Consider the following 27,191-nt stretch of genomic DNA (forward strand, 5'->3'; position numbering starts at 1 on the left):
CTTCATGCTTTTTTGTGTTTATTTCCTTCTCCTTTAGGTTTGATATTCTTTTCCTAAATTTTTGAGTTTCATAATTAGTTCATGTCACTCTTCTTTGCTAGCAATGGGAGAACTTGCAGCTCGAGAACATTTTGACTTCAACATATGCATTTTGGTGCCCAAGGTCTCATTATTGTTGTGTTAGCAAATATGTATTGAGAGAGAGAGTGGTATATTTCCCAAGTGGCTGGGATGCTATCATTGGATTGTTCCCACTTGTTTATTTCCAGATTTATTGCATTTTAGACAGAAACTGTGATCCATCCTCTTTCTGCTATTAAAAATATGTTGAGGTTGGCTTTATGGTAAAATGTGGACCTTATTCCTGGTATATAATTAAGGTCTGTAATCATTTCATACACACTTGAAAAAAAATACATTCTGGAATATAATTATGTGACACATAAATTTCTATATGTATATATATATATACACTTACATTATTAATTATACTATTAAGACCATCTACATCCATGCATTTTACATTCTTAACCTGTTAAGGACCGAGAGAGATTTATTTTTTCATCCACGCTTCTTTTTTTCCTAGAGTTTGTTGTACGAGGGATTGTTTCTCAAGGTGTGATCCCCAGACCAGCAGCATCAGCATCATCTGAAACCATGGCAGAAATGAAATGCTGAGCCTTGTGGCCTCCTGAACTAGAAATGGCCTGGCACGTATCAATATGTCTTTTAAGAAGTCCTCTGAGGGCTCTGGATGTACACTCATGCTTGAAGACCACTGGAGGAGGTATGACGTGTGAATCTCACTTTGCCCCGAGAAATTATTCTTTTTGTCCAATGGTTTGTGATGCTACCTTTAAAAAAAGTTTATTTATTTTAACACAGAGAGAGAGACAGAGCATGTGGGAGGTGCAGAGAGAGAGAGAGAGAGGGAGAGAGAGAACCTCAAGCAGGCTCTGTACTGTCAGCATGGAGCCCGTTGTGGGGCTCAGACTCATGAACCATGAGATCATGGCCTGAACTGAAATCAAGAGTCGGATGCTTAGCCGACTGAGCCACCCAGGCGCCCACTGATACTACCTTTTTCAAGAACTTAATTCTGTTTCTGAAATATTTATTCCGTACCATTAACATGTAACATACTGTTTTAATTTTTATAGTTAATGAAGACAGGCAATCAGAAGTAGGCATTATGTGTTTTTCATTAAATTTGCAAAGATTTAAAGACTCAATACCTTTTAGTGTTAACGAGAATGGAATGAACTAGACACTCTAACACATTGGTGGTGAGTATGTGAAGTGATACATTTTTGTTTTTCCTGAAAAGAAATGATCATAACATGTCTACAACATCTTAACCTTTGTTTCAGTAACTCTGCTCCTACGAATTCATCGGAAGAAAATAATCAGAACTGGTGAACAATTTATATTTATGTGGCTTTTTGTTTGTTCATTTAGACTGTTAACTAATTTTCATGAATAGAATATTTTATGAAAAAGTTTTAGATTTTCAGAAAAATTGAGCAGAAAGTACAGAAAATTCCAATATACCCTTCTTCTCCAGTTTCTTTTATTATTAATAGCTTGCACTGGGTGGGGTATATCTGTTACAATTGATGACACAACAATGGTGTTAAGACATCATTATTAACTAAAATACATAGATTACATTAGGGTTCACTCTTTTTTTGTGGTATATTTTTGGGTTTTGACAAATGCATGACAAGTACCCACCATTACCATATCATATAGAATAATTTCCCTTGCCAGGATGCCTGGGTGGCTTAGTCAGTTAAGCATCTGACTTTGGCTCAGGTCATGATCTCATTGTTCGTGAATTCGAGCCCCGCGTCGGGCTCTGTGCTGACAGCTCAGAGCCTGGAGCCTGCTTCAGATTCTGTGTCTTCCTCTATCTCTGCCCCTCCCCTGCTAACACTCTGTCTCAGAAATTAACATTAAAATTTTTTTTAAAGAATAATTTCACTTGCCTAAAATCTCCTAGCTCCACCTATTTGTTTTTTTTTTTTAAAGGAAAGGATACAAAAAATTAGAAAAGAATATGGATCACATAAAGGTCCAACAATAAAAGAACGTTTAAATAAACAAATTCTGATATATTCAATTCAAATGAAATAGTATGCAGCCATTAAAAATAGTGTTCCTGTAAAATACTTAAAGACTTGGGGAAATGTCCGTAATACATTACTAAGTTTAAAAAAGTATCTAAACTATATGTATAACATCACTCCAACTTTGCAGAAGAATAATTATCTATGCTCATGAGAAAAAACTACTCCAAAGGGAGGAAGAGACTGAAGGTTCTCCACTGAAATGCCTAGAAGCCTGTGAGAGGCCGAAAGTAGGTTGTAGGGTTAGGAAAATAGCCTTGGACATCAGCCAGCTGCAGTAAGAATCATGGCTCAGCCACCTGAGATCTGCGTGGTCTTGGGAAAGTTGCTTTCTTTTATTTCATGTTTGCGAAATTGCCGAAAATAAGTACGTAATGCTTTTAAAATGAGAAAACAAGTAAAAAGAGGAAGTGATAAGGAGCAAGAGTAGAGACACTGGGGCAATAAAGGGCTGCAGGTGGCAAAATTCCCCACCTGAAGCGGCTGGGGCAGAAAAGGGAGGTTGGTGACTCACAGAATTACAAAGTCCGTAGAAGGGCTGGCTTGGGCAGGGCTCAGATGATGACCCCCAGACCCAGTTCTCTCCTTGGCTCTTCCCGGGCCCCAGGCTTCCTCTTTCAGTAGCCCTAGACCTCACATGGCATTCCCAACCCTCTCATTTCACAGCCAGTGAGAGTTTCCCAGAACTCCCTCATAAAATCTCATTGGCTCTGTGTGAGTCACATGCCTATCTCTCGACCAATCAGTGGTCAGGGAAAATAGGTACTGCTTGTAATCCTGGGTCATTCAACCTCCTGGATCAGGTACGGATTCAAATTCCACAGAACCATAAGGACCGGCAGCAAGTGAGGGGGTGATTCTCTAATGGGAAAGACTCCAGGTGGCAAAAAAACCCAAAAGATGCTCTTTTTCTTGAAGGGAGGTGGCTCTACAACTCTCCCAGCTGTTTCAGGTGCACCTCTTTAACGTCTGTGCCCTTCTCGGGGTATCGTTTTGGGGGCCATTGTTTTTATGTCCACAGTAGAGATGGTTGTATTGGTTTGTCCTGAACCAAGACTGAGCCAGGTGGTCAATGACTGGTTCTCAGGACACTGGACCACGGTTTGTGCTAGTATCCTTCAGTTTATGCGTTCGGCATGTCGCATCAAAAGGATTTCATTAAATGCCCTTTTTACACAGTCCAAGACTATTGTTTGCCCGAGTGTTATTGGGAGTCGTAGGGAAGGCACCCCGGAGGCGTGGATCAGGGGAGGGGGATCTGCGTTTTATTGAAACTCAAACACAGCATCTTGGATGCCTTTTATGACCTCTCCAAGAAGACAAAAGACTGGTATAACAATACTCTTGCCAATTTGCGGCGAAGTTTATCATCCTTAGTTTCCCAGCTGGAGCTCCTCACCCCAGTTCAATATCCTTGAGCTAAACAGAGTCCTCGTTTTATGGCTGTTATGAAATTGTATTCTTGGAACAAGGACAAACCCTGACTCCTCTACAATCATGGTCAGTTGAACCCACTGGTGTCATTGGGGTTGGCAATAAGAGCAGGTTGGATATTAAGCAGATGCACCTGCTTCTCAAGCATCGCTCAGGTGCCAAAAGATAGACTGATTGCGTGGACCGCGCTCTGTGCGCTGGAAGGAAAGGAGCGGGGTGGAATTCCCTTGGGAAGTTGGGGCCTCGGGGGGAGTAAGGCTCAAATAAACTCCCCTCTGAGCAGGCTGCGCCTCCATCTGACAGTGAAATAATCCAGTTTTCTCGGACTATGAATATGGAGGGACCTTTAGCCCCACCTTAGTCAACACATGAACACATGGCAGGAGCCCATAAAGAAGGTACTAGACCAGGCCATATGCACCTTGTCATTTCCTTCATAAAATGGGATTTCATTACCTTGGCCCTGTCGTCATTTTTATCTTGCCTGCTGCCTCTTTCTCTGTTTCCTGGACTCGGTAGTGAGTTGCCCAGTTACTTGAAGAGAGACAGTTTTTCAAAGCGAAATACTACATTACCATTACTAATGTCACATTTTACACCCTATCTTTGCTGCGGGAGTCAGCTTTCTATACACTACCTCAAATCCTCACAAGAACTGTCTGTAGAAGGTTCCATAATTACCATTGTAAACAGGAGGAAATGAAGGCTCTGTCTCGCTAGTAACTTGCCCAAAGCCATCCAGCTCTCTGTTGATGAAACCGGAGTTTTGAAATGAGACCTGCCAAAGCGAAATACCGTATTCCTTCCCTCATTATCAATAGCTAACAAAAATGCATTTCTTTCAAATTGATTGCGGCAGGCTTTAGCCTGATTCCATTTTTCATTTCTTGTTTCTAAATCTAGTAGCCGCGGTGGTGTTACAAGCCTAACCCATAGGGTGACTGATCGTCTGAGGGAATCCAGTCTTCCCAATGCATAGCTATGCCACAGCAACCTTCCAGAACCTTCCATGGGTGTGTGTGTGGGGGCAGTGGGGGGGGGGGGGGCAAGGAGACTTCCTTGCCCTGAGGTTTTGGCAAAACCACCTAAGAAAAAACTCTCCGCTTCCTTCCGTCAGAAAACATTTCCACCCCACCTTTGTGTGACCTCTCTTTGGCTCAAAAGTGATGATGAGCAGAATTAAGACATGTCTGTGGCTTGACCCCATTGTTTGCACTTATTCGATGTGAAATGCTGATAATCACTTTGCAATTTTACGTCTTGATGCCAGTACAAGGTTGGAAGCAGCTGTTTGGAAAACAAATAGCTTTAAACCCCCTTGTGAAGCGATGACCTCATGCAGGAAGCTGGTTGGGTCCCTGCCCTTGGAGGGGATGGCGGTGGGTTCCCGTCAGACAAGCTGCTCCTTGTAAGCCATGCAGTGGCTGGCTTTGAGACAGCGGCTGCGGATGGTCCGTGAGAGCCACATCTGTTTGTAAATCTTCAAGAGGCATGGGGTTGGGTTTTCCAGTCTTCAACTGTAGAGGAAAAACAAAACAAAACAAAACAAAACAAAACAAAACAAAAAGAAACCACTTCCTGTCAGTGAAGTCCTATGTTTCTAGCTTTAACTTCTCTCTCTCAAATGCTACTCTCTCAAATGCTTTTCAAGAACCATTCCAAAGAGGCTGTTCTCAGGACTTGGAATTGGTGTTTGAAAATGTCACCTCCTGGGAAAAACTCATAAAGCCACCAGTTATTTTGTGGACTCTTTTTGGCTCTGTCCCTTTATATATTGGGCATGTTCTCACACCCTTGAGCCCTTCAGCGGCTCAGGACAGGTCCTTTTTGCCCCTCCGTTTCCATCCTGCAAGAGGTGAAGTGTGGACTCTGGTCTATCACCTCAATTTAAACTCCTTGAAAAAAATTTTTGATCAAAAATGATCATTTTCCCCTAGTGGGTGCATTTTCCAAACTCATTCAGTAACTAGTTCAGTCAACCTAACCACTTTTGGGGTCCCTACTACGTGCCAAATACTGCCACGGGTTCTGGGGATGTGACGATACAAGACCCATTATATTCAAGCCCACAGCCCAGTGGAGGAGGAGTCAGAGAAGGAAGGAACTTGAGGACTCTACGGTAAGGTATATACTACTTGGGACGGTGGGGAGCCGGCATGGGTTGGTGGGCACGGGCAGGTGAAAGAAAGGATGACCAAAGTTGACTTCTGGAAGGATAATCCCAATCTGAACTTCGAAGAACACAGAGGAGTTGGCAAAACTGTTTAAGACAGAAGCAGCCTTATGAAGAAGGTGCAAGAGTGAGAAGGGAAATGTATGCTGGGGCCGCAGCATCGCATGGAAGGGGACAGAGGGAGGAGAGAAGATTGCAAAATGAGGCAGAGGCCAGGTCACCATGCTGGCTTTCTGCCATCACTGCCCCTGTGAGAAGTCCCTCCTCTATGGCCCACAAGAGCATCTCAGCCCTGAGGGGCATCTGTGTATGGGTCTCCTTGCAGCACGTAGCCCATCTGGAGATATCTTCATGGGCACAGAGATTCTTGCCTTCAATGTTGATTTTACCAGTTATATCATATTTCCCAAAGAAACATGAAAGAGAAGTTTCAGACAGGTCATTATTCAATGTCTATAGCAACCCTTCGAAACCTATAATATTGGTTGGGGGTGGGGGTTTGGACTAAATCAGACATTGAGCCCTCTGGCCTACTGTCTTGCCTCTATTCAGGGAGAAGGTTCTCACCAACCAGAGCTTCAGGATTTCCTCTTGGAGGCCTTCCCATGGCTGGTAGGGAGTGTCTGTTAGACACCTCTCCTCTGTCTCTTCCAGAACACCTGCTCTTCTCCAACAGTGTCCCCACTTCCCTTGTTATTCTAGCCACTCTCCACCGCACACCCCAACTCCCCATAAAAGTCAGCAAATTGCTTGACCTGTTGGTCCTCATAGCCTCCTTGGAACAGAGTGAGTGAAAGCCCTTCTCTCCTCAGCCAAGTGAAGACAGCGGGAAGCCTAGGGTCTAGAAGCTGGGTGGGGGCTACTGGGGATGATCAGCTTCTCCCAGTTCTACTTTTCTTAATTTTTCCTTTGGTGATCTCCATTTACGTTTTCAAAAAACTTCAGACATCCTACACCAGTAACAGGAGATTCCTGCCAAAAGGCCCTGTGGTCTCTGCTAATGAGAGTCAGAATCCTCTCTGAACTTATTAAGCCACGAGTGGATTTATCCTTCTACTCACCTTCATCTTCTTTATGAAGTTCCCTTCCATTCATTTCACACTAACAGAAGTGTGCAGTTACTCTTTCCTAATTCCTCCTGATCACGAAGTGGAAGGAATGACCTGTTACCAAACAATATCGATAGCGCAACAGGTTCCATGCATTAATATCTATTGGGTTTCCCTGCCGGGCTCAACTTAAAAATTTTTTTTTAACGTTTTTATTTATTTTTGAGACAAAGAGAGACAGAGCATGAACAGGGGAGGGTCAGAGAGAGGGAGACACAGAATCTGAAACAGGCTCCAGGCTCTGAGCTGTCAGCACAGAGCCCGACGCGGGGCTCGAACTCACGGACCGCGAGATTGTGACCTGAGCCGAAGTCGGCCGCTTAACCGACTGAGCCACCCAGGCGCCCCACCGGGCTCAACTTTGTACATACAAACACAGTGCCAGGCACCTACGCATGGCTCGCTGTTTCTTCAATAAGTGAATAAATGAATCCGCGATCCCAAACATTCACAATTAACCTGTACGTTTGGTAAGATTATTTCCAATTTATAAATGAAAAGGCGAAGGCTCAGAAAGGTTGAGTTGCCCATGGTCTTCCGGGGATAAGTGGTGAATTTGGGTTTTTAACACAAGTCTTCCTGGCCCCACAGGGCATGTTCTTCCAGAAAACCAGGAATTGCCCACCTGCCGACCTACTCAATAATAGCTCATGTCAATAATGGACAACCCTCTGCGTGGACACCTTTTGTGATAGTCTTAGTGCTGGGTAATGAGGCTGTGGATTTGGGTAATTCTTCACGACCCAGTTTATCACTTCTTAAGTTGCCTCCCTCCCTAGAGTTGTCTCCTTTGTCCACACGTAATGCAGAATTTCATTACTCGATTAACTCATTCATTCATGCATTCCACAAACATTCTGAAAGTGTCTGCTACATGCTAGATGCTGCAGATACAAAGACAACCCCAATGACTCCTGCCTTCAAGTGTCCTAGAATTCATCACAGTGTATTAGCCATTTATGTGACTATCTCAAGAACAAAGACAAAGTCTTATGGGTATTTTTGTTTCCAGCTCCTGACAAAAGACTTGGCCGATGAGAGGCCCTCAGCAAATTTGGTTGAGTTGATATGGTGTCTGTAACAATGGGTGCTATATATAAATCTGTGTTCCACGGGCTGCAGCCGTGCTTTTGGGGGCATGAGTACTAATTAATTCCTTCAGATCATTGAACTATCATTTAATAAATGGCGCAATTGCTTTACTACGGAGAGCTGCTTGAGGGGTTAGATTCATTTTCTTCCCTCACATTAAGAAGCAATTGTGGTCATTCTTTATGCAATGAACCAGTGAGAACTCATTTTTCCCCCATCATTTTTTTTAAACTAGATTTCATAAAATATGGCACAAAATTCTAAAATCACAAAAGGTGTAAAATTAAAAGTAAATCTCTGACCTTTGGCTCCAGCCACCTCGCTGTCATCCCTAGAACGAGCAGTGGTCTCCAGTTTCCTTGAGGGTCTGTCCAGAGATATTCTGCACATACACAAGCATATACATGTAGGCTTTTATGTATACCTGCATCCACCTGCATCCCCCAAAGTGTGTACCATACACAGCGTTCTACACTTTGCTTTGCTTATTTAATGTCAAATCCTGTTTTTCAGAGAGAGAGAGAGAGAGAGAGAGAGCATGCGAATGAGAAGGGGAGGGGCAGAGAGAGAATCTTAAGCAGGCTCTGCATTCAGCACACAGCCCGACATGGGGCTCAATCCCACGACCCTGGGATCATGACCTGAGCCAAATGCTTAACCAACTGAGCCACCCAGGCACCCCTTTAATGTTAAAGCCTAAAGACCTTTTAGCGTTATCCCATAGATAATATTCTCATTTTTATTTTTGTTTATTTTAATGTTTATTTATTGTTGAGAGAGAGAGAGACAGAGCGCAAGCAGGGGAGGGGCAGAGAGAGAGGGAAACACAGAATCTGAAACAGGCTCCAGTCTCTGAGCTGTCAGCACAGCGCCCGACGTGGGGCTTGAACTCACAGACCTCGAGATCATGACCTGAGCAGAAGCCAGCTCAACCGACTGAGCCACCCAGGCACCTGATAATATTCTCATTTTTATATGGTTGCTCATTGTTACATTAAATGGATTATACCGTATTTTAAACAGTTCCCCCTTAAGGCACATTTGGGCAGTTTCCAAACATTTATCACTCACAGAACCACAGTGAATATCCTTATACATATATCTTTTTGCATATCTAGAAAGATAAATTCCTAAATGTGAAATTTAAATACATTTATTTCAGCTTTTAAATTTTGGTGTAAAATTGGTTAATTTTAATAAATGAAATTAATTAAAATAAATTCCTAGAAGCCCTGGACCAAGGGACATACACGTTTTGAGGAGACATTGTCGGATTGTCACTTGCTGTACAAGTCATCCCGATTAGCACTCCTACTGTCAAGATGGGTCATCCAAATTTTGATCTGTCCTAAACTCATTGTAATGTTGGGTTTTTTTGTTTGTTTTTTTAAATATTTTTTAATGTTTATTTTTGAAAGAGAGAGACAGAGACAGAGACAGACAGAGCACGAGAGGGGGAGGGGCAGAGAGAGAAGGAGACACAGAATCTGAAGGAGGCTCTAGGCTCTGAGCTGTCAGCACAGAGCCCGATGTGGGTCTCAAACTCATGGACTGTGACATTATGACCTGAGCCAAAGTCGGACGGTTAACTAACTGAGCCACCCAAGTGCCCCTAAACTCACTGTAATTTTAATGTTCATTTCCCTTATTATGAGATCTTATTTATTTTTTTAAAAATCCAGTTTAATGTGAAACCACAATGTTCATGATACCAAAGTTACTACAACCACAAATTTTGTATTCTTCCCCAACTGCTGGCCAACTTTGATTCATTATGAGTTTGTATCACTGTTCATCCCCAAATGAATTTGAAGCAGTTTAGTAAAAGAAAAAATACACAACGAAAGAGAGAGGGAGAGTTTTTTCTTTTTAAATCAAGAGAAAGGAAAAGAGGCAAACGGCGGGGTGAAAAAGGAGGGAAGTTTCCTATAACAACATGCATCTTTTCAGGACCAACCATTTACTAATATTGGGCCAGAATTTTGGCCCTGAGCTTCCTGGAGGTCAAGGTAAAAAGGGAAATCTATTCAGTTAACAAATGTGCATTATTCATAAGGGAAAATAGTACTTAAGAAAATCAAAGCCTTTGGATTTTAGATCTAAGAGAAATGCACATGGCTTATCACAAAGAGACTCCAGGTAGCATAGGGATAATGTCCTCAACAAGATCCCTAAAAACAGAACAAGTAAACTTGGGGGATTACAGAGCTGTTCTCCTATTAGTCCAGAATGCTTTCCTTGGGCCCTCTGGTAAGAGCGCCCCCTTTTCTCTGCCTCTCCGGGGTCCTGGTGGGCCTCAGGCAGCATGCCCCATCTTCCACTGTGAAGACCGCCAGGCAACAATCCAAGGCAGAAATGCAGAGGCGTAAGCGCGTTGCGTTAGCTCGCTGGTCTGCAGGTTGATGATTTAGACTGGGCTCAGCTGAGCAGTGCTTCCGGTCTTGGCTGGTCCTCTCCCCAGCCAAGGGGGGCCGCCTGGCTGTCGCAGGGGCCACTGGGGCATCTGGGCTCCGCTCCACGGGTCTCTCGGCCTCCAGGATGCCAGCCCAGCAAGTTCTGGAGGCACAGCAGAGCCCCAGGAACGGAGGCCCAGGCACGGGAGTTCTTTGTCCAACCTCAGCACATGTCATCCCATTGGCCAGAGCAGTCACACGGCCACACTCAGCCCTGAGCAACCGAGACGTGGGTTCGTTGTGGAGAGAACTGCAAAGTCACATGGAAAAGGGCACAGATACAGGGAAGGGAGCAGAACTGGAGCCATTACGGTGCTATCACCTTCTACAGGAGCCAGTGACCTAGGCTTGGCCAGATCATGGGCAAACTCACGTGCTCCCCACCGCGCCCAGCAAGGCCTCGGTACAGAAATCCCGGGAGGAAGAAGCTCACGGCTCCCCTGGGGTGCTCGGCTGAGACTGCAAGCAGCCACGCTCCCCAGAGCTTACAGAGGACCTTCTTGCCGCAGGAGGGAAGGAGACCAGCTTTCAGAGAGAAGCGGGGACAAGAGCAGATAGGACGCGTGCAGAAGGGAGAAAGAGCTCTGACTCCAGTAGCCTCGCCGGTTCCCCTGCGCTGATCCATTTCCCCACGGGCTGCACCAGCTCGGTCACCGAAGAACTCTGTGGCTGCAAGCCCAGTTGCTTCATTTCTTCGTGCCTTGGATTCTTTATCTCTAAAAGGGGCATCTGATAGCCTCGCGACACTGAGCTGTTATTGCAGGTCGAGGACGTTATTGCAGGAGCGAATTAGAACGGCGCCCGGCACGGAGATGTGTGATAGCCATTTTTCGTTGAAGTTAGCCCTCTTTGTGTTTCTGTCATTTGCCCTGGAAAGATTGCCGGCCGCAGAGTTAACTTCCGTGAGGGGTGTCTCAGTTGCATTTGGCGGAAAGACGAGGCCACCTCGCTTGGCGGCAGAGACTCTCCACCTTCGCCCAAAGCCATCCACCTGCCTCCCGGATGTCAAATCTACCAAGAAAAAAAACGAACGGACCGCTTTACCTCGGATTAGCCGAATCCTCCACAGGCCCAGTGAGTGCGTCATCTGTAGTCACGACACTCGGAGGACTTGATACATGAAGGCAGTGTTCGTGGGCATCAGTGCCCCCATCCGCGTGAGTGAGGTTCGCCTGGGCGGGGACTCGGTGGGCGGGGACCCCGTGGGCGGGGCCTCGGTGGGTGTGGCCTCGGTGGATGGGGACCCGGTGGGCGGGGCCTTGGTGGATGGGAACCCAGTGGGCGGGGCCTCGGTGGGCGGGGCCTCGGTGGATGGGGACCCAGTGGGCGGGGACTCGGTGGGCAGGGCCGGATTGCTGTCTGAGCTTATGGACCAGACTGTGGGTGACAGGCTTTTAAGATTCTTTCTGTGCAGCAGCCACCGAGCCGCACCCAGCCAATCCTGGGCCCCTGAAAGGAAACACAAGGCCGCTGATGGCCTGGACTGGCCCCCATCGGGGCTGCGCGCAGCCCGGCTGGAGTCTCCTCTCCCTGCAGGCCTGCCATCAGAGAGCAACGGTGCACAGGTTGGCTGGCTACAGCCTGCCTCCACATGGGGAATAAAGCCCAGCATTGTGCTGTACTTGCAACATCTTTCCCTTCCCAGGGTTCCTGATGTGTTTGTTGCCCTGGATCTGGTCTGAATGTTCTCTTTGTCACGGACGGACCCTCGGGTGCCGAGGTGCGTTTGCCTTCTCCGCGGCAGTCCTGGGTTAAGTAAATACATTAAGGCAACATACACCGCTTGACACTGGAGCCAGCCTCAATCACTCACATAACTCATGTGGCAAAAGACGGAGCTGCTGCGGTTTTGAGTTCGTTTCAAGATGGATTTCTTTGTTCAGTTCTTTTGCGGTGGGGCGACAGGCACCGGGATGGGGGCAGCCGTGCTCTGATTCAGCTGGCCATTTTTCTCTCGCAAGGCTGTTCGAGAGTTTCTAAATCCTGTGCAGATGAACACAGAACATGACCTTTAGCCATCCGCAGGATACCGTGCTGACATCACCACATAAATATACACTCCAAAGAAAGCCGTGAGTAAGCTTAGCGCTGATTTTTATCACTTTCCCAGCACACTGGCAGGCTGCTTATTCGTCATGCACCTTTACAAAACCCATAATATTTAGAAATGTGCTGTGTTAGTCCCAGAGGCTTAAATAAACTAAAGCCAGTGAATGTTTTAATGTAATGAATTACCTTCACATGTGAAATTATTACCCTGTATGATACTCAGTACTGCCAGCTCTGTGTATACTCTGCTCTTTGGGGGCCGTAGGTTCCTTTCTCCTTCTGAAATATCTGCTTCAGAGAGTCTTTTAAGGGCCGAAGCATTTCTATTTCAATGCTGCTACAAATGTCCAAGGCGCTGAAGAATGGATGAAACTGTGCATTAAAAAAAAAAAACAAAAACAAAAACAAAAAAATCCAGCATCTCTCCTCCAGGAATGTGTGGTCTAAGGCCAGTGGAAAGATGTGTGGGAAGCATAAATGGGAGAGAGTGGGAGGGTCACTGTAATCTATAAAATCAGTAAATGTTCTTTTCCTTTGAAAGTAGAAACAAACGGTTTGCTTTCTAAGCATAGCAGAGATTCTCAAGCAGGGGCAATTTTGCTCCCTCTGGGGACAATTAACAATGTCTAGAGATATATTTTTCAAGTTTATGTATTTATTTTGAAAGAGAGAGAGATAGCACGCAAGCAGAGAGGGAGAGAGTCCCCTGCAGGCTCAGCACCGTCAGCACAGAGCCCAATGCAGGGCTTGAACTCACGAGCTGTGAGATCATGACATCAAGAGGTGAAATCAAGAGTCGGGCGCTTAACCAACTGAGCCACCCAGGTGCCCCTAGAGACATTTTTAGTTGTCACAACTTGTTGGGGGGGGGGGGGGGAGCGGGATTCAGGGTGCTACTGGCATCTAGTGGGTAGAAATCACGATGTCACTAAACATCTATCATGCAGGACAGCCCCTTCAGGAAAGAATTGTCCATTCCAGAATGCCATCAGTGCCACAGCTAACTAAGACCCGTGGGAGCACAGAACACCTAGGAACTGAACCGCATCTCTAGTGTGTACTAACAGAGTTGGGTGATCATAAACTTCTCAAGATGCTTTTGTAAGCACTAAGCTGAACCTCCCACAAATTTACTGGCTGCGAAACATTGTTGCAAAATTCCCATTCCTTGCTTATCCTGAGCTATAAGAGGCCCACTGATAAGGGTTGCCTAGCTCCTAGGTGAAGTGCCCTTCACCCGGCTTCCCCCCATGACATCTTGCCTGACAATAGCACAATATGAACACCAGAAAATGGACATTGGTACGATACTAGCTACCGACTGACAATCTTATTTGGATTTTACCAGTTTGCTCAAGTTTCAACTAATTAAACATTAAAGAATGTATCCCTCCTCCCCCAAATAATCAACTTTATCCCTCTAGAAGTGCTTTCTATGGAAAGCAAGACAATAATCTTTCTGAGGCTAAATGATGCTAATTGCCAAGGACGCCAGGAAAGGAGGTTACTGGTAAAAAAAAAACAAACAAACAAACAAAAAAAAAAACAACAAAAAGACAACACCAAAAAACAAAAAACTGGCTTTTAGTTTTATTAACGAACCTCTTCAAAACCGAGACCTAAATGATACCTTCTGGCTTGTAGTCCCTTCTTATTGTTTTTCAATTTGTCAGTTTGCAAGTCCCCCCCAATTCACGTATTAAACCTCATGGCAAAAGGTAACTGCTTTCTCAATCCCATGCCCCTGGCAAAGTGTGAGCGCTTGTAACCACCTGCAAACGCTCTGTAGGGCCTTTCAGCCAACACACACACACACACACACACACACACACACCTTCAAGAATCTTCTACAAATAAAAATAAAAGGGAAAACTCTGCCCCAGACCTATTTGAGGAAAGGCACTCTCTTCACCTCTTTCGCTTTCCAACTACTGTGACCTACGGATGCAGGAAGTGATGAGCAGAGTACTGGATGCTGCCTTCACCCTCCGCCTCCTTCAAGAGCGACAGCCAAGAGGCTGTCAAGTTGTTCTAGCCATAAAATGAAAACTAGAAGGCCAAAGGATGGCCAGAAAAGGCCCTGGCAGACAGGGCTCTAGCACAGACTTCTAGAACGCCATCCCAGAAGGCCAAAGTCCAGTGGAAGAGAAAGCCTCAGACCATGAGTCAGAAGAACTGAGTTCACACGTGTTGGCCTTAGGAGGCGGGGCCTTTGGGAGGTGACTGGCTCACAGGTTGGAGCCCTGGCGTAGGGGATGTGTGCTCTTATAAAAGAGACCCCAGGGAGCTTTCTTCTGGTCTCTGCCATGTGAGGACAACAGGGAGGAACGAAACCTGACCGTGCTGGTGCCCCGATCTCAGACTCCCAGCGTCCAGAATTGTGATATATAACTGTCTGCTGTTTATTAGCCACACAGTATGGATGGTGTCATTATAGCAGCCCAAACTAAGACAGAGGCCTCGGGGACAGCGTTGAACTGATCTTCAGACTCTTTATCAGGAAAATGAAAACATCGGTACCAATCCTGCTCCACACTGAAGGTGGTTGGTTGTGAAGGCCATCGGCGTGCTTGCTGGGAAGATGTCCCTCATAGGAGGAGAAACTTATAACGAGTGCATACTCATCCAATGAAAGCGAATAAGGCTACGGCCACACACACCAACACGGATGAATCCCACAACTGCATCCCTGAGCGCAGGACGTTGCAAAAGAACAAGGAGGACGCAGTATACCTTTCGCGCAGACAGGTCGAGTTATGCCGTCTACGTTGCTTAAGGACACACACTGATGTAGTCAGTGTGTAAAGCAGACACATGGCAGTGCAGAGTGTCTAGTTCAGGGCAGGAAGTACCCTGTGGGTGAAGGAGCAGGGCAGGCATTGGGGTCTAACAGGACCAGCAATATTATATTTCTCAACCTTGGTGGGAGGCTGCGTGAGTATTCCTGCCACTCATTATTCATGATACATTTTTGCGTGTTTTTAACACTTCAAAAGGGTCAAGTTTTTTTTTTTTAAAGCTTTCTATCCTCACCGAAAGAGGGCTTAAGTGTGGAAGACATCGTGCTGGTCGAGTCCCTGGGGCCTGTGGGAATGGGGCTCCGGTGTTTGTGACCCTGTGCAATTTGCTTAACTGCTCGGCTGCTCTGGGCTTTCGGGTCCCGTCTGTCAGGAGCACCTCCGTCATAACACCTGGGAGGCTTAAAGGAGATAATGTTTGAAGCCCACTTACTCCCATACTTGACACATAATCACCTCTCCGTGAAGGTTAGACAGAAGCTACTGCACAAAATGCATGGGGTGGATGGTCACCGGGATGGCTCATCGATTGAGAGCGGAGCAGCACTGTATGCCAATAAAATAGATGTTTCCATCTCCCGGCCACTGCAACGTAATATTCAGGACGCAGAGTAATGTTAGTATCCCAACCCCAGATTTATGGGCCGATCTTCCTTGGATAACTGGGGCCGCTCCACTGGAACATCTTGTGGAGATACAGTTGAGTCTTTGTTTGGATTCTTGCCAATAGCCATAAAAATTCTTCACCACTCAGTAAGGTTATGTATTATGGCCATGTAGGCATTTTGGCTATCAGAACTTTCGCTGTTTGGGCTGTGCCAGATAAACTTGAACACGAGACACCTTCAACAGTTTCAAGATTTATGGCAACAAATTCCAACCTCCTGGCCCCAGGCCCAGGCAAGTCATGTTCCTTGCCACCGTATAATGTTACCTCGTGTGGCCAACTCACAAAGCAAGGTGCCTAGAACAATGGTAGGCTTCACTGCCAAAACTACCAGCAAATGGAGCCCACTTCAATGGCCATGAGCCCCAGTTCTGGTTCTCCGTTGTCCCGCATTTGAGTCAACGTGGAGAGAAGCGTTTGAGTCAACGTGGAGAAGTGTTTCTTTGCGTGGTGCCCTCGCGTGACTGTGTTACAACTTAACAGAGACTTGCTATCTTAAAACAGTCCAGTCCTCTTGAGTTGGGCAGCGGGCTGCTGGGATTTCTTACTTCACAAAGAGGGCAGAAGTGGATGGATCCCCGCTCGAAGCCTCAAGTGGCCTAACAGAGGTGAGACTGCCCTCCACCTGCCATCCGCCGGCCTGCCCGTCCTGTGTTTCACTCCGTTTTCAGAATGAAAGTACCTCTCTATCCTGAAACAGCACAATCCTCTCAGCCTTTTCTTGGGTCTATAAATTCGCTTTCTACATGTAGGTCTGTGAAGCACAGCCTTGTTGATCCGACATCTGGAACTACTCAGGTGGTTTGTCTCTGCTGACTTTATGAACAATAAAAGCAAACCACTGGGTGATTCCTGGATATTTAAACTTGGGGTCTGGGCATCGTGGCCTCGCTGCTGACAAACACAAGATTTTCATTTTCCCTGCTGGATCCAAATGCCACAAATGTGGTTGTGTTCGCCTTGAAAATGGGCCGCTTGTGTCTAAGATATAATTTTAGGGCGGTGGGGGCACATACCTCAGAATTTCCAGCGTCCTTGCAAATCGGAGGTCTGTCCCCAAACCCAGGGCTAGTCTCACTGTAAAGAAACAGACTAAAGTTGATGGCTGGCTAACTATAGTTTCTGTCCAAACTGAGAAGAAACCTATCAAACTACTGGGGAAAGCCCAGAGTCCACCCCACTCCTGGGACTACTTAATCGGTAGCATTTTTTATTCCACAGAAAAACACTTCTCTGAAGTGATCCTGAGCTGTTTGCAGCCAGTATGCAAATTTATAAATATCCTGAGACATGTCATCAGAATCAAAGAGAATAAGTCCTTACGGCCCGAAGTGAGAAAGAAAACAACTACGTAGATTAAATTGGGAAATGTAGAAAAATGTGTGATTCTGCTGTGAAAATATCACCTAATGGCCACAATGGATTAGAAGCTGATATAAATAATGCTGTGCCAGATATCTTCAGATGGTAACATACGTGGCTGGTTAAGAGTCTCAAACGATGCACCAACAGAACGTTAAACATGGACCACCAGGAACGATGCTAGCCTGTTCCATGGAGGCTTGAAAATGCAGACCCAAACAAAGATATTGTGGTCCTTCTAGCAACTCACTGAGTCATAAATAATCCCTCATCTGTACACAGACGGTATTCAGACAGGCAACTTGGCAAAACAGTAGTTTGGAGGTGGAGTCCCCTCCATTTCGTTCTATGATCTTTTCAAAATCACGGATACCGTGGATACTTTCAAAGGCTTACGTTTGCCCCTTTTGACAAGGCAGCAAGGCTTCTCCAGAACCTTCCTCCTGCCTAATCTGCAGGTGTTCCTGCATCTCCCCCGTCTTCACCATGCTCCAGGTAGGTCTGTGAAGTACGGAAGTACTTGTCTCCATTATGTCCTTTTAAAAGGTCAACTGTGTCTTATCACAGGGTCTTTCTATTTGGACCTCCCTATGTTCCTTCCCACTTCTCCGCATGGTCAACTTCAACACATTCTAACATGATGTCACTTCCTCAGAGAGGCCTCTGATCATTCAGTCTAAAGGAGTCCTGGCCACCCCACCACATGATCCTCAGTATCTTATCACCCTGTTTATTTCCTTCATAGAGCTGCAGGGGGTGGGGTCAGGGAAAGAATCGGTGTGGGAAACATGGCTGACCAAGTATTTGGTGTGGGCCAAGTTTCCCAAGGCCTTCGGAGTCTGCAAAGGCATTTGGATGGTAGCTGGGGAGTAATCTAGCGTCAGAGTGGGATCACGTCGCATTGTGGACAGGAGGTGATGCTGAGGAGCCTGGAGGCAGGGAGCTCTTCAAGAAGTCACTGTAGTAGTCCAGTCAGAGAGGTGATGATCCGTACATAATGCAGCAGAGACGTGTTGAAGGAGAGGAGAGGAGATAAAGACGGGTAACTCAATTCCGGATCCCAAGGCACTTATCCAGTAGGGGGTAAAATCTAATACTGAAATAATTGCACTACAGAGCCTCATAAGGAAGAAGGCCAAGAGAGACGCCTCAAAGGAGGGGGGTTCCCCATGAATGGGCCTACTTAACTGATGCCATTTCCGCCCTCCTGCTAGTAAAGCAGCCCTCTCGTTCATTCCTCCTTTGAGCCTCGTGACTTGTCTTTTCAATTTCAGTAAAGTTTGATTTGATCTTTTTTTTTTTTTTTTCGGTTTTCCTTTTGAAATGAGATCTGTCCTCCAGATTATTCAACAAGATGCCAAAGCGTAGCTTATGGAGGGCTAAGCTCTGGGTCTCTTAAAGATCGAGCACAAATGCGAAAAGGTCTACATTAAAAATAAATAAATAAATAAATAAATAAATAAATAAATAAAAGCATGCTGATTTTCAGTTGCTAAATCCGACATGAAAATTAAAAAGGAAAACAAGTAGTTATCTGCCGTAAGTGCCCTTTCTTTTACGAGATAAAGACGTGAACATAACTTGCTCTACAGATTAAGTCAATGCATACCCAGATGGCAAAGAGAAAGCTAAAAAGGCCACAGAATACAAATCACCGTAGATAGTGATTATATATGCACATGCGGCAAATGGCCAATTGGTACTATTACAGCATCAGGTTGAATATTTGCCAAAAAAAAAAAATTATTTTAGACCCAGCACTTAACTCTCATTATCGGTGATATAGCTTGAGAACGCCTCACTAAGTAATCACAGGATAATCTTATTAATTGAAGCTGTGTTAGGTTCAACTGCTAATTGCTTTTCACTCCATGACAATTACATTGCTGACGGCAATGCAGATCGAGACCATTGTAAATAAATTTCAGCTAACAAAGGAGGTGATAAGACCCAAGGTGACAGATCGGGCCGGCTTCCTTCTGATCTCTGATCTTCTACTTATGAGCCACGTGACTCTGGACCAGTTACTAGCCCTCTCTGAGCCTCAGTTTCCTTATCTGTAAGATGGCGTTTATAATAATATTTACTTTCTAGAAATGTCGGAGAGATTAAAGGAAATTTGTACGATGTGACTTTTGTATATTAAACTTCTCAGTAGATGAGAGTTTTCTTTCTCTTCAGGACCTCAACGAACTGGTGATACCCGGTGCCTCAGTTCCCCCCTGTGAAGCTGGCCACAAGCACATAGTCACTGCGGCATGGGGAGAAGTGTGATGCTGAGTGAGATGAAAACCAGGCCATAGTTTCTTTCCTACCCCTCTCTTAGTGAATATTGTTAATTGCCAAAAAATTTGCTGGCTGTCATTTTAAGGGCCATATAATTTCTATGTTTTTCAAAAACTAAGGGCAAGTCAGATGAGTTCATGAGGCTTTAAACATTTATTGCTTATTACTTCGGCAGAGCATGAAAAAAACAAATAGATGATATAATAATTAATTCAAAATTTTGGTTTAATTAACGCTACCTGGCACGAACAGAGACAGTTGTGGGGCTGGAGAAATGTTTCTTGTGTCTAATAAATAAGCCAAAGAGACTTTATGGCTACACAAATCATTTATACTGAACACCGGTTTAATAGGTTGGCAACTGCCTTTTAATAAGTAGAAAGTATGAAATGTAATGGAGAGCTTTAAAAAAAACGTGTGAGTCTATACACCTACCAAGGAATGTCTCCCTTTTTATAGTCTTTCGTAGATTCTAGAGCACCTCCCTTTGCATGATCTCATTGAAGCCCCATTATGGCCCTTTCAACCCATTTAATGGATGAGAGCACTGAGGTGCAAGAGGTTAAACAACTTGGCAGCTGCTAAATAACAGAACCTGGGCCTCAGATCACGTCTTCCAAAGCCGAGTCTTAGGATTTTCTTGCTGCCACAGAGTTACTTCTGCGTGATCTCGAATACCAACATCAGAAGATAAGAGCTAGTAATAATATGGGCTGAGTTGTGTCCCCCCGAGAAATCATGAAATTCAAAAGTCCCACTCCCCAGTACCTCAGAATATGACGGTCTTTGCAGATAGGGCCTTTCAAGAGGCGATTAAGTGAAAATGAGGCTGTTAGGGCGGGCCCGAATCCAATCTGACGGATGCTCTCATAAGAGGAAGAAATGTGGCCACATAAAGAGACACCAGGAATGTGCTCACACAGAGGAAAGGCCGTGTGAAGACACAGCAAGATGGCGGCCATCTGCAAGCCCAGAAGAGGGTTTTTGGAAGAAGCCAACCGTGCCGACACCCAGATCTCGTGCTTCTGGCCTCCAGAACTGTGAGAAATAAATTTCTGTTATTTAAGCCCTCAGTCTGGAGTATTCTTTCATGGAAGCTCTAGTAAGCCAATACATAGCCATACCAGACCAAAGAGAGTTACACCAAAACCACCATTAAAAAATGAACAATGGATGTAACCATATTTGTTTCAGGTTAACGCATCTCTCTCCCTCTCTCCTTCCTTCTCTCTCCCCTCTTTCTCTCTCTCTCTCTCTCTCTCTCTCTCTCCATAAGTATATATACATTTTCACCCTGGGATATGTATCACTCGAGGTCCAATCAGGATAAGGAAACTACAGTAATTTGAACCAGAAAAGTTTACTATAAAGAGTTATTCACTACCAGATAGTATTGGAATAATGGGGGATTGGCTGCTAATGGATAAATAGAACTCTGAGGAATATAGGAGTAGCAAGTATAAGAAGTATAAGGAGGAGCCACTGTCCCTGGGGCTGGTGTAGACAACCCAAGGAAGAGCCCCCATCTACCCAGCCCACCATCAGGGCTGAGATCCATTTTGTTGGAGAGACCACTGTCTCGGCTCACTGGACGGCAGGCAAGTGGCTGTGGTGCCACACCTGAGGAACTTGCCAGTAATCTGCCTTTTAGGGTGCCTTTACCGTACCTCACATAGCAACGTCTCACTGGAGGTATTCCATCCCAAAACTGCCCTGGCCTCTGAGCAGAGTAAGCTCAGGCTACTGGGATCTGGCTACTGGGTGCTGCTGGCCACATACATGGCAGGAGCTGTGCATTGGGCAAGCCACGGGCACCCCTGGAACCGGGTGCTTGAAAAGTCCCGTGGGGTGCAAGAGCCAGAACCAGAAAGCAAAACACCTTCCTCCTGCAGTGTCTCTCTGGCGCCCTCTCTGCACGGAGCTTGCTATTACGCTAGCTGGCCAAGGAGAACATTTTTAAGGGCTCTTGCGTTTCCCCAGAGCAGGCGGTTAAGGGCGAATTTGGAGCTGGGAGGCAATACATTGAAAACCGGCACAGGATGAGTCCCAGTTGTGCCTCACGGAGCGAGGTTTTTGTCATACTCGGGTAGCGATACAGAGTCTTGAAAGAGGAAAGGAAGGAACAAAAATAGCGGTACACCATCTGAGGGAACAGGTTAGCGCTGCTCAAAGCCGAGTATCCTTAGCTGTAATCTCTTGTCCCAAACAAGAGATACGTGCTCACGAGGTTGCACCCTCTATAACACGAGCCAACTGCAGCATGGTGTTCCTGGATTTTAATCTCAATTTCCTTGTTCGTAGAGTTATGTTTGTCTGAATCACAATATTTACAAGTTAAATATTTAAAGCCTTAGTCATCTCAGAATGAGCAAGTACTTAGGGCCAATATGTTTCCTTCTTAATTAACTCCAAACTAGTTCCACCATTAACTTTAAATGGTAATTATCTCTAAAGATTTTTAATTATTGAGAGGAAGAGCTAGACCAAAAACTTCTCCAAACTGAGTCTTAGATAACATGATGTCAGGATCCTTTTCTTCTAGCCTCCCTGGAAGGTCCTGGTTCTGCAAACAAGTACGACACATCTCCGAGAAACTTAGCAAACACTTACCGACAATGAGTCATCGCCGTATGATGGGGGAGCTGAATGAGACGTTGGAGACCATTCAGGGATTTTTACCTTTCCTTTCACAGATGGGGAAACCGAGTCCCAGGGATCTTTGCCCCAAATCGCGTGACTACTGACTGGCCACACTGGAACCAAATCCAAGGTCTTACAATTTTCTCTGAATTTTCTACATGGCCAGCTCAAAAAGACACTATGCCGCACCCTGCGATTTCTGGAGTAAAGCAGAGAATGTGGGGAAGGAAGAAGAGGGGAAAGAATCAAGTAAAGCTTGCTTCTTGCTGAGATTGTCTTGGGTGCCCTGCTGGAATTTCCCTTGGAAGAGGTAAGCTGGAGAGAAACCAGTTTTCCTGTTCCTCTTTCTCCCCAGGGGCCAGCGGCTGCAGTGATCATACACAAAACACTTGAAATGTCTGAATTCTAAAAGGAGACATCTGAAGGCATAATTTTGTCTTCGTGTGATGTAAGAGGCAAGAATGTGGATCGTTGGCTTTTCTCCGTTTTGCTTTCTGGTTGTTTACTTATTAATTTATTTTTGTCTTTGGTTGTGGGAGTCTTTTGGACATGTAGAAAGCTGTCTGGCTTGGGGGAGACAGTTGTTCACGCCTATGTAAAGAACATGCTGATGGTGAGAATTATGAACTAGCTGTAAGAATATGATTTTCGCATCTCTCAGACTTACCCAAGAATTTGGATGCAACAAGGATGCTCATTGACTATTCGTATTTTTAAACCATCGTAAATTTTTTTTTTATAGAATCGTGAGTTTCGATTTAGCCTTTTAAAGATCAGTTGAAGTATATAATTCATAAATACAGATGTGCTAGAACATTAGGCTATTCTAAAAAATATACATAAGCCTTAACTTTCGAAGGGGGAAAAACAAAAAAAGAATTTTCATCCGTAGACCTGGAGGAAGGGGAAGATGCCATTTTTGAGATTGTCCCAGCTCTGTTACTTTATTAATGAGGAAATTAAGACCTAGTCTGGGCCACCTGACTTTTATGCTGTCATCCAGGCATTTAGAGGTCGGACAGTCGTTCAACTGAAAGGTGTGTGTTGATGGTGGGCACTCTTTCAATCATCAGCACGGCACCGCCACCCCCCACCCCCCACCCCTGACCACAGACTTGTAACTTCACATTTGGGACATTTAGGGTGGGAAGAATCAGAGTAGCTTGTCACCATTCAATGTTAAGGCTCCAGTGTTCTCCAGGGAACTGTCAACATCTGTTTGTTTTGGGTTTCTTAGAGAAATAGACTGGGCACAGTAATCTTACTTAAGGAAAGAAGTTATTTGGGTCATAAATGCCCTCATTATAAACTAGGGATAAGAAGAGCCAAACTTGCCCACACTCAATATAAAAATTAATAACTGGCTGTGCTGAGGGGCATGGGGTAGGGGGTTGGAAACAAGATTTATAGCCTGTTCCCTTTGAGATATCATTCCTATGACTTCAGTGACACCCCTTAGACGTGGGAATCTTGTGAGAGTCAGTTTAGGAAGTGTAATCATTTTGTAAAAGTGTTAAACTTTATTTTTACTTTTTTAGAGAGAGAGAGGGAGCATGAGTGGGGGAGAGGGGCAGAGAGAGAGAATCCCAAGCAGGCTCCACACTTAGCGTGGAACCCAATGCATGCATGGCTTTACCCCCACAGCCCTGGGATCATGACCTGAGCTGAAATCAAGAGTCGGACGCTCAACCGACTGAGTCACCCGGGCGCCCTAAAAGTGTTAAAGATTTAAGATTAGATGTAAGAAGGAAATCATTGAGTTTTCCACCATCCTCTGTCTTGTGTGTGTGTATACATATACACACATATATATGCCACCGTGGTCTTTTCTCCACCCTCACTTTTCCATTGGAGATATTTGTACAGGACTGCCATCTACAGAAAAAGAAACTTTTCTCCTGGTACCCAGTGACATCTAAGTCTCCGACTGCTCGAATAAATACATGTCTCCTTGCATCCAGCTGTCTCAACAGGCCGGGGCGCTGGTGGACTGCAGAATCTTTCCTTCTCCTCCTGGAGAACTGGGCATAGGACCCAGCAGGAAAATGGACCCAAAACCTTGCCCATGCAGCAGCCAATGCTAGAAGCACCAACTAAATCTAAAAACCACAGATTCAATTAACTAATCCCTCTCCTAGGATTGCCAAGAAGAAATAATCTTGTCAACCACCCCCTTTGCCGTGAGCCCCGATCCAAAGCTCAATATGCTTTTGATTTTCCTAGAGCCTTCAAAAAAAAAAAAAAAAAAAAAAAAAAAGAAATGTTATTTCAAGGCCACTCCCTGTTTTCCACATTCTTGACAGAGGTATGTTTTTCATACTCTCCACAACACTTTACTGATGGGACCGTGTTTGTTTTTAATTTCTGTACAGTATTTTTGTTGGTCTCATCTATGTTTTTGTAATTAATTGAACACACAGACCCAGACTCGTCATAGAGGGCATTGTGGGTAATTACATCCCAGGAACTGTTTTCCTGCTGAAAATATGTAAGATTCATCTCCCTGTTCTTTTCTAGTCACCCGAGAACCACAGCAGCAGCGAAGATATGAAATGCCATCTTGTGAAAGAACATCGAAGACTAGTTAGTGACATCCCCCCCTGTCAACCACGATGGAGACGTGAGCTTTGTTACAAACTTTATTCCTCAATCATATGAGCAGGATCACAGCTTAAAGCACATGTAGACGGGATCTGCAAAGCGTTTTCCTCTCCATCATTTTCTCTCTTCTCTGTTTTCTCTGCACTTCGCCGGCACATGACAATTGGGTCATCGGCTGATTTACTACAGGGGCAACAGGGCACCGCTGGTCTCTACGATGGCTGCCTTCGGCTTTTATCAACAACAGCCAAGGACAGAAGAAAGTTCCTCGTTATGAAATTACCTTGAGCGTGATGAGAGTTTCATCGGTTAAAGAAAATTTAAGTGAGAAGACTGCACCCCAGGGTTACTACAAACACAAATTCTCTTCAGACGTTTCTGAGTATTAACTGATGTGGTGCTGACAGCAATTTTGAGGATTTAATTTAGGACGCTATTTTCTTTTTCTTTTTCTTAATGTTTATTTATTGAGAGAGAGAGAGAACACGCAAGTCAAGGGGAGGGGCAGAGAGAGAGGGAGAGAGAGAATCCCAAGGAGGCTCTGCACGGGCTCTGTGCTCCCCGATGTAGGGCTTGATCCCTCGAACCGCGAGATCGCGACCTGAGCTGAAACCAAGAGTAGACGCCCAACCCACTGAGGCATCCGGGGTGCTCTTTTCTTCAGTGAAAATGCTACTTATTTGGAGAGTGGCTCTGACTGCCTTGGAGGTTGAATGTGAAGAGAAAGACTGCAAGGACAGGGCCAATCAGGCACTGGTCATATACCTACATAACTCGCCTTAAAATCGGGAGCTGAGGGGCGCCTGGGTGGCTCAGTCTGTTAAGCGTCCGACTTCAGCCAGGTCACGATCTCGCGGTCCGTGAGTTCGAGCCCCGAGTCAGGCTCTGGGCTGATGGCTCAGAGCCTGGAGCCTGTTTCCGATTCTATGTCTCCCTCTCTCTCTGCCCCTGCCCCATTCATGCTCTGTCTCTCTCTGTCCCAAAAATAAATAAAAAAACGTTGAAAAAAAAAATTAAAAAAAAAAAAATCGGGAGCTGACCTACTGGCTTAATGACCCCTGACCTCTGGGCTGAGACTTCCAGAACGTCCTTTAGTGTGCTTGTCATGGTGGCAGCTTTTGTTCACCTTCAAGTAGGAAGTTTTGAGACCCTGTTGAGAAGTAATGCTGATTTGTATGGAAACTTTCAAGTTGAAATTGTCTGTGGGTCTTTTTTTTTTTTTTAATTTTTTATCTATTGTTGTTGTTGTTGCTGCTTATAGAAATCTGAGCTAAAAGCCGGGCCTCTGCTCCCCGCCGCTTGGGTTTAATAACAAAACACAAAGCAACCATATAAACAGACCCTTTTTATCAACTGTAGGCCCCAACTTCTCCCTCCTCGAAACATGAGTCACTGGGGCCTAGAACTTATACCATAAGCGGAAACCAGATACCCCTAGAATCAGAAGTATCTCCAGCACTAATTGGATTAGAAATCACGAAGCATACTCTCAAGCCGGAGCATTCAAATCAAATTAGCCCCCATCTTGTTTTTTAAAAATAAAGAATTAGTGAGAATTAGTGCCTTGTGTGTACGTTATCATCAGAAGCCAATGAGGGGGGTAGCATGACTGGGGCCCCTCACGTTACCGGAACCCCGATACCACAAGATGCCCCTTTCGTTTCTGCCGGGCAAACCTGAGCTGGGATCTTAAAGGGCCACCGCTTAATTCCCCACGGAGGCGTAATGACAGGAACTCCTCACTTTGCCAGGGGGCGAGTGGCAGTCCAAGAGAGGTGGTGACAGACAGGCCCAAGACCTCACAGGGGTCTGGCAGCGGCACCTATGGGTGTCCATACCTGCAGCGCTGGTGATCTGGGTACTGGCCTGGGTCAGCCAGAGCTCTGTGGTCGCCCTGGCCTCAAAATATCACCCGGGCCACTTGAGCGCCTCAACACAACCCACTGGTGAAGGAGAACAGAGAACAGAAGCAAAGCAACCCAGCAGGGGATTTCTCCCTCCGGTTAGAAGGTAGGAGAATGGAAAAGACCTTTGTTCTTGGGGGAACAGCGAGAGAAACTCGGCAAAAATAAAAGTGGCCTTTTCAATCAGGCTGCTTAAAAGCGGTGGGATGCAGGAAACTCCCGATGAAGTGGATTCCAGACAGAAGTGAGCTGGTGGGACGGTGGAATCTGGAAGCATCCCAACAAATCACCCAGCCGGTAGTATTCCCTCCCATGCTACCCCAGCTGAGGAGAAGAGCCAGAAAACAGGCCCCGTGGCGCTTGGACTCAGAAGCCCAGACAGATCTTACCCCAAAAGGAAACGCCAGCCTCTGGAATCCCAGCTTGACCCCTTCTTAGCTCAAATACTGGCAAGATCGGAAAGGTAGATCTGCGAAAAGAAATGACGATCACCT

General features: G+C 45.4%; 1 long non-coding RNA gene across 1 annotated transcript in view; it reads left to right on the plus strand.

Annotated features, from left to right (window-relative positions):
* Positions 1 to 24,884, plus strand: part of LOC121037310 (uncharacterized) — a 61,022-nt gene extending 36,138 nt beyond the window's left edge. Inside the window, exons 2-4 of the long non-coding RNA XR_005793702.1 lie at positions 587 to 787; positions 22,246 to 22,502; positions 24,710 to 24,884. This is a non-coding gene — a long non-coding RNA (uncharacterized LOC121037310). The remainder of the gene's footprint in view (positions 1 to 586; positions 788 to 22,245; positions 22,503 to 24,709) is intronic.
* Positions 24,885 to 27,191: the final 2,307 nt, after the last annotated feature.

The sequence above is a fragment of the Herpailurus yagouaroundi genome, unplaced genomic scaffold (genome assembly GCF_014898765.1).
Source record: "Herpailurus yagouaroundi ecotype Mexico unplaced genomic scaffold, PumYag 163, whole genome shotgun sequence".
Lineage (NCBI taxonomy): Eukaryota > Metazoa > Chordata > Mammalia > Carnivora > Felidae > Herpailurus > Herpailurus yagouaroundi.